The following is an 8,415-nucleotide window of genomic DNA, read 5'->3' on the forward strand; positions in this document are numbered from 1 at the left end:
TACATCAAAATAAATTCTGTATCCACAATATCCGATTCAGTATATTCAACGAGCTCTATCGGAACGACAACAAGCAATGCGGAACTCACAGACTTCGATCCGAAATCCAGTACCAGCAGTATTTGATGCCGGTGACAACGTATTTTTTTAAACTGATCACCGCACTTGGGTACCTGCTACCATAATATCACAGGCTCCTGAACCTCACTTCTATGTAGTGACAACAAAAGATGATCGCACTTTTCGAAGGACACGTATGCATCTACGACCTCACCCTAAAGACATAACTTCACCAAGAGATAACGGTCCAGTTGTTCCAAGGAAGACAACGACCCTGGCATCGGAAACCTCGGCATACATTCAACAAGACTGGGATGACGCAACCAGCATGATAACGCTGCCACCAAACCAGCAACAGCAACTGGCCTCGCAACCACAACCCCTGATCTCTCAACAACAGCAGTCTGTCCCACTACAATGCCATCCGAAAACTGTTCAGCAGAAACATCAACAATTAACGGGTCAGCAACTACCAGATCAGCAACTACCAGATCAACAACAAGGACAACAACAAAGCGGTGAAGAACCAACACTCTCAATGCCACAGCCAAAAGGTTTTACCGCACCATCGCCAATACCATCAACAACTCCACCATTCTCGGCACCTAAGAAAAGCACTCGTTCTGGACGTATAATCACAATTCCTAAGAGATTTTGTTAAAAAAAAAGTTGTAATAATATTGTGATTGACATTCGTGCCATGTAGATGGAGTTAGCGTGCCTATCGGCAAAAGACAAACAAATTGTAAAAAACTAAATTGCTTTGTATATAAGCCAATGTAACTAGATTGGAGCACATTGTTCTCGGCTATGTAATAAACTTTTATACTCTTTGAATATGGTCTGAAACTCATTACAACACCAGGATCTAAACCCGCTGATGCCTGGCGTGAGTATAAAGAAAGATTCAACATTTATGCTGTTGCCTCACGTTTAGACCACGATACTGAAGAACGTCGATGCAATACTTTCCTGCACCACATTGGATCAGAGGGATATCGTATTTACAAGACATTTACTTTTACAACAGCTGCAGCACAACGAACGTTATGTCTTTTTCACTTTTAAGCAAGAATCACAACAACCTTTCGATGATTATCTTACCACTCTACGAACACTAGCCGTGGACTGTGCATTCGGGACTCTCCAAGATTCATTAATAGCCACTCAAATCACATTAGGAATTCATAATAATGAGCTGCGGAAGAAACTATTACTTCGTCCAACGCTGACTTTACAGGAGGCCGCAACCCTGTGCCAAACTGATGAATCTGCAAGTATACATAATCGATCTATTTCTAGAACAGAGCATGCCACTTTTGGTAGTGAGGCCAGCATTGATGCAGTGCATCGTACCAGAAATTTTAATCGCAGCACCCAGACATTTAGGGCAAGATCCAACAGCGATTCCAATACCTATCGCCGCCCAAACCGACGTGGTGGAGCGAGGGGAAGTTGGCGTGAATCTCAAAATGCGAATTTTAAATGCTATCGCTGTGGATCAACCAACCCTCAACATAATTGTGTAGCTATAGGCAAAACTTGTAATGCCTGTGGAGGACGGAATCACTTTGCCACAGAATGTCGCACAGTACATACATTAGATCAATATCTACCTCACCAAGCTGTTCCCCTACATAGTCAATTTGAGACTTCATCCAATCTAACACCACAGCAAGTTGACACAGTGGTGAGTAATACTACAATGGAAAATGAAATTTATCTGCATCTTGACGTCATAAACTCTCACACATCTATGAAGATAACACATGGAAAGCGCCTATAAGGCTTAATAACATTTTAATTACCTTCAAGATTGATACAGGTGCTCAGGTGAATGTAATACCACATTTGGATTACATACAGATTCAAGATAGACCACCATTGCAACCTGCCACACATACTCTTCGAGCTTATACTGGACATGATGTACAAGTAATGGGAATGTTTACTACTACATGTTTCTCACAAGAGGCTACTGTGAGAGAGCCTACAGTTTGGGTACACCCAATGGCGATTGCTCAAAAGCCAAATGGGGATATTAGGATATGCCTTGATCCACGACAATTGAACAAAGCTCTGTTACGTGATTATCAACAAATGCCCACAACACAAGACATATTTTCTAATTTAAATGGCTCAACAGTATTTACAGTGCTTGATGCAAAAAGTGCCTTCTGGCAAATAGAGCTTGATGAAGCGAGGTCTTACATTTGTGCATTTTCCACACTCTACGGACGTTATCGATATCAGCGCCTACCGTATGGTATAAAGGTAGCATCTGAAATATTTCAACGTACCATGAATATGCTGTTTGGAGACATCATGAATACACACATTTCCACTGATGATTTCCTCCTTCATGGAAAGATGAACGCTGACCATAATCAAACTTTAATAGCGGTGTTACAGCGAGCAAGAGAAAAAGGATTAACATTTAGCACTTCAAAAATGCAACTAGCTGTAAATAAATTGGTTGAAAAGTTATAATAAAAAGACTGCTACTTCATGGATTTATAATTGTTTTTTATTATAACTTTTCAACCAATTTACGCAGTACCATGAATCAAAACTTTAATATTCGAGTAGCTGTAAATAAGATAAAGTATTTGGGCCATATTATATCACAAGACGGAATACAGGCAAATCCTGCTAAAATCAAGGCCATTACCAGCATGCCTCCACCTAAGGATAGAACAGAATTGAAGCGTTTTCTGGGGATGCTAAATTACTTAGCCAAATTTATCCCTGAATACTCACAACGTACAGCTCTATTGCGACAGCTATTATCACCAAAAACAGAATTCCAATGGGATACAAATTGCCTAAAAGTTTTCAATGAACTGAAAGACGTGATAACTAGAGCACCAGTATTGGCGTTTTATGATCCGCAACAAGCAACGATAATATCAGTGGACGCAAGCAGCTATGGAATTGGAGCGGTACTATTACAGAACGAACAACCAATAGAATATGCCTCTATTACATTGTCTGAAACACAAAGACGGTATGCTCAGATAGAAAAAGAATTATTGGCTGTAACCTATGCCTGCAAACGATATCATTTCTACATTGCTACAACTAAGGTAACCATCCAGACAGATCACAAACCTCTGTTGACAATAATAAAGAAGCCATTAAATCAACTATCACAAAGACTGCAACGCATGACCCTGGACTTAGCCAGATACAACCCTACACTAATTTATGTTCCAGGAACACAATTATATATAGCGGATACTTTGTCCCGAATGCCCCAGCAAAATGAAATATACCCATCTGATTATCTAGAAGGACCATACGCAACGTTATATGGGTTGACGGTATTCTCACAAGAAAAACAACAGGAATTTAAAGATGAAATAGAGAATGACAACAGTATGCAACAATTGATTCAATATACAACAATGGGTTGGCCGAGATATAGAGAGAAAATACGGTCTAAAGAGTTATTAGATTTTTGGCCTGAAAAAGATGAAATATACGTAAGCGATGGCTTGCTATACAGAGGCAATCAGCTGATCGTACCCAGCGCAACGCGAACCAGAGTAATTGAGAAATTACATGCCGTACAGCAAGGTGTAAATGCTTGTATTTATAAAGCACGAAAAAATGTATTTTGGCCTAAAATGACAACAGACATCACCAATTACATTTTAACATGCCCAACCTGTCGACAACGAGAGAAGTCAAATATTGCTATGCCACTACAACCACTATACCAATACCACCGTTACCTTGGCACACCATTGGGACTGATTTTTTTAAACAAGATTCGAAGAATATGATTCTAATTGTAGATTACTACTCCAAGTATGTTGAAGCCCAAGAATTGTCCAGCACGAATGCAGAACAAGTAATCAAATTAATGGTTCTACATTTTACCAGACACGGAATACCCCAAAGATTGATTTCCGATAATGGACCGCCTTTTAGCTCATACATGTTTTCAAAATTTCTCAAGGAGTGGGGTGTGAAGCATATTACATCGAGCCCCTATTTTCCGCAAAGCAATGGACTTTCAGAACGAACAGTTCAAACGTTGAAGAATTTGATGAGCAAAGCGGCGACAGTAGGAAGATACATAAACTATGTGTTAATGGAATACCGATCGACACCCCAACAAGGAGGATTAACCCCAAATGAAATGCTGATGGGAAGGAACACACGGATACCTAGTACAAGTAATCTGGATACGCTTAAACCTCAGTTCAGCACTAAGAAAATAGAAGATCAACTACGACAAAGGCAAAAGGAAATGATAAAACATAACAAAAGACAACCACACAAACAACTTCAACCTTTTAAAGAAGGCGACAGGATATGGTACTTTTCAAATAAGCGCAAGTGGTTACAAGCAATAATCACAAAATTGGATGAGAACCCTTACCCATATATAATAGAAACGAAAAGAGGACAAATTCTACGCAGAACGAGAGTGCATCTACGTCCTAGAGTTAAACAAATATTTCCTCAACATAAAGAAAATAGAAACGTTATGAGAAGAGGCGGAATTGGAAGAAATGATGGAATAAAGGAGAAAGAAACGGTAAATTGGAGAAGAGATGAACGAAGAGATTGGCATACAGACGAATATGAGACAAGTATCTTAAGAATAACCCCAGTCAATAAAAGAAAAGACGTCGTTTTGGAGAAGCCAACACAAGGAGAGCCTATAAACAATCAGGAAAGAGAGATGGAACTGGAGCAGGAAGAGATAATGGACAGACAGGAAGAGACGATTGAAGTACAGGCAGAGACCAGTAACGAAGAAATGGCACAAAGCGTAGAAACAGAAGTACCGGATAACCAGGAGGAAACAACACAACAAATGAATATACGCAATAGACCACAGGGTAGTGAAATAGAAACTAGACCAATTTTAAGTCCGAGCCAACAGCCGACACCGCCACCTGTATCATCCAACCCAAAACGAAAGAAAACTAAAATTCTTCCATTGGTTTCAAGTCAGCAACCGTCAAAATTTGATACAAATAGAGTTTCAACAAAGGGACGTGTAATTAAAATTTCAAAAAAAAGCCTGTTATAATATGTAATTAATAGTTTAAAATTTAACCGACAGAGGGCGCGATATTGTGTTGTAAAAATATGCGGAGAGAGGCAGAGAGCCAGATAGATAGACCCTGGAACTGCGAGAGGAGGACCCTGACAATGTGATATTGAAATAAGAATAAGTTTCTTTTACGTTTATAAAACTAGATATATTTTAATACATTAAAAACATTCAAATTAAAATGTTGTCATTTATTCAAATATAAGATACAGCAAACTATAACAGTTATGAGATATCCATCTGCATTGTCTTTTATCTTCGTTTGAACTTTGAAAGCTCTTTGAAAGGGCATGGAGATTTGAAAGTAAATACTTCCGATTCTTCCGTTTCTAATACTACGTAAGCTAATTCTTTAATTATCCACTCTCGATTAACCCTAAAAAAATTCCCTTCTATAATACACTTCATTTTGGAATAAAGACACCCGATTCTTCACCCGGTATTAAACCTGTTCGTAGTAAATACTGATCTGGGGTGTGAGGTTTCAAGTCAACTACTAAATACCCAAACTTCCGTGACGTAGCTTGTTGAAACCATAGACATAATAAAGAAATAGACACCTTACGCGGAGTTTGATTTGCCAAAAATATACGGGAGCGATAACTAGCAGACAACCGGTATTTGTTCCGTATTCCTGTGGTACCACGTTTAAGCGACGCCTGTCGATTAGGCGAGAAAATACAAAATCATCACGTGATACGTCACACATGTTCGTGTTTGTAATCTTTTAGGTACTCTGACGTGATTCGCGAATATTTTGGCTGTGAGAATTTAAAATAAGGTAAATTTTTATTATAATTTTTAAATAAGTCAATTAATTCTTTCAAAACCCAAATAAAAAGCAGCAGTTGATCTTATAATTAAAAACAAAAAATTATATTTGCGAAATGATATTTTGTCAAAGGCTTAAGAAACTATCAGGTTTGTTGTGGAACTTGTGGTTATGGCTTGTTATGGGAATATTCTGAGATTCTAAATTGTAAACAAAAGTAAATGGAATTTTGATTCTACCTTGGATTAAGAATGATTCTACTAAAGGTATGTAGCTATTGTTCTTGAAATAAAATTAGCTTTGACAATTTAAGTCTGATGGCTTGACCCTTCATTTCTAGATTTTTGTCCTTCTCTAATTTGTGGAGTCTGAGCTTGCAATATAAATTAATAACTTTCTTAATGATGATGTTCGATTCCAACTTCAGGATCAAACATGTTCATGGTGATCTGGTAAGATGTCCATGCCAACAATATTTCATAATACAGCAAGTTCTAGTTCTTAGACTACATTTCTTTTATAGAGAGAGGAATATCTCTTCATAACAACTAAACAAAATTGGCTAAAAACCAAGGAGATCTTACTCAAATTATAATAACATAATTAAACCTACACGAAATGATCCTTGGTCAAAATTTAAAGGTGAGAAGTTAGCATCACCGGTTTTTTCTATTTCACTTTCAACTGGATGTAATTTCTATAAATTAAATAAAAAAATTATTTTGACTATTTTTACTTGTTTTAATTCTATGGAAACCAAACCAGAGTTGGAATGGCTTTTGGTGTGACCCACCTTTTGCCATTTACAATTTGTATATCCCGTTTTAAAAAGTGATCATTACAAATTAAATCATGATTTGAATGTGTCGCGATTTACAGCAATTGTCCATTGAGAAAGTATTGTAGGTTTCGTTATAAAAAGATTTTAAATAAGAATGAATATTCATCGAAATAATATGATAATTTAATCCTACTTATGGAATGAAACCTTTTCCGGTATTGTTTTACTTGTTATTGCAATGCGTAAAAACACTAAAATTAACCATTTTTTACCAAATAAAAAAAAATCACCAAAACGAATTATGAAACATGTTAGCTAACATAAAAGTACTACCCGTTTATCAAATTCACCCCTAAAGTTTTTGCTTCTGATTTTAAACCGGATAAATATTCCTAAGCGTTAGGTACTACATGGCCTAGGCCAAGCGCTCACTACTCCTCGTAACGTCTCTGTCATGGCTTCCACGAGCCTTTGCTTCGTAACGGAGACAATTCCTTGTGGAAGGCAGGACGGATACGAAACAGAAAGCCAGTGGGCGCCTAGTCCAAAGCGCCACTTAAGTTTAGTGGCGCTTTATAAGTAGGAATAAACTATCATATTATTTCAATGAATATTCATTCTTATTTAAAAATCTTTTTATAACTATAGGCAGGATCGAACATCATCATTCAGAAAATTATTAATTTATATTGCAAGCTCAGACTCCACAAATTAGCGAAGGACAAAAATCTAGAAATGAAGGGTCAAGCCATCAGACTTAAATTGTCAAAGCTAATTTTTTTTCAAGGACAATAGCTACATACCTTTAGTAGAACCATCCTTTTCATCGAAATTCCATTTACTTTTGTTTACAATTTAGAATCTCAGAATATTCCCATAACAAGCCATAACCACAAGTTCCACAACAAACCGGATAGTTACTTAAGCCTTTGAAAAAATATCATTTCGCAAATATAATTTTATGTTTTTGATTATAAGATCATCTGCTGCTTTTTATTTGGGTTTTGAAAGAATTAATTGACTTATTTAAAAATTATAAAAAAAATTTACCTTATTTTAAATTCTCACAGCCAAAATATTCGCGAATCACGTCAGAGTACCTAAAAGATTACAAACACGAACATGTCTGACGTGTCACGTGATGATTTTGTATTTTCTCGCCTAATCGACAGGCGTCGCTTAAACGTGGTACCACAGGAATACGGAACAAATACCGGTTGTCTGCTCGTTATCACTCCCGTATTTAACCCCCGTAGAATCTTGGGTCTATTTCTTTATTATGTCTATGGTTGAAACGCATCAACAGAACGTCGTGTTTTTAAGGGCAACACAAGTGGCCATGCTGGGGGGTAAGTTATCTTATAGATAAAAAGAAAAACTGCGCATGCGCTATCTGCGTCAAAATCGAAAAATTCGCGAATGAGAACGAAATTGCACCGCGTGGCTACACCAAGGAGTATAAGGTATCCGCGCGATATGAAATCCTCCTTGGAAAACCAACTTACGACTTGTCGAAGAAAACAGTTCCAAATCAAGCGCCCCCCCCCCCCTACATGGCCACTTGCGTTGCCTTTTAAACAAACAAGCCTCCGGGCCCCGACGGGGCGACAGAAAAGGAGAAGCCAATAACATGTATTAAAAATAAACAGGAACACTAATAGAATAATACGGAAATTAATTAAACGAACGAATTGTTATCTTCTCCCACCAGCCACGAAGGTCTAGCGA

General features: G+C 37.6%; 1 long non-coding RNA gene across 1 annotated transcript; it reads left to right on the plus strand.

The window, feature by feature from the left end:
• The first annotated feature begins 5,983 nt into the window (after positions 1-5,983).
• Positions 5,984-6,593, plus strand: LOC149948083 (uncharacterized). The gene is made up of 3 exons (XR_016480519.1): positions 5,984-6,172; positions 6,247-6,358; positions 6,430-6,593. It is a non-coding gene; the product is annotated as an uncharacterized LOC149948083 (long non-coding RNA).
• The last annotated feature ends 1,822 nt before the right edge of the window (positions 6,594-8,415 follow it).

The sequence above is a fragment of the Leiobunum rupestre genome, chromosome 4 (assembly GCF_980474605.1).
Source record: "Leiobunum rupestre chromosome 4, qqLeiRupe1.1.hap1, whole genome shotgun sequence".
Lineage (NCBI taxonomy): Eukaryota > Metazoa > Arthropoda > Arachnida > Opiliones > Sclerosomatidae > Leiobunum > Leiobunum rupestre.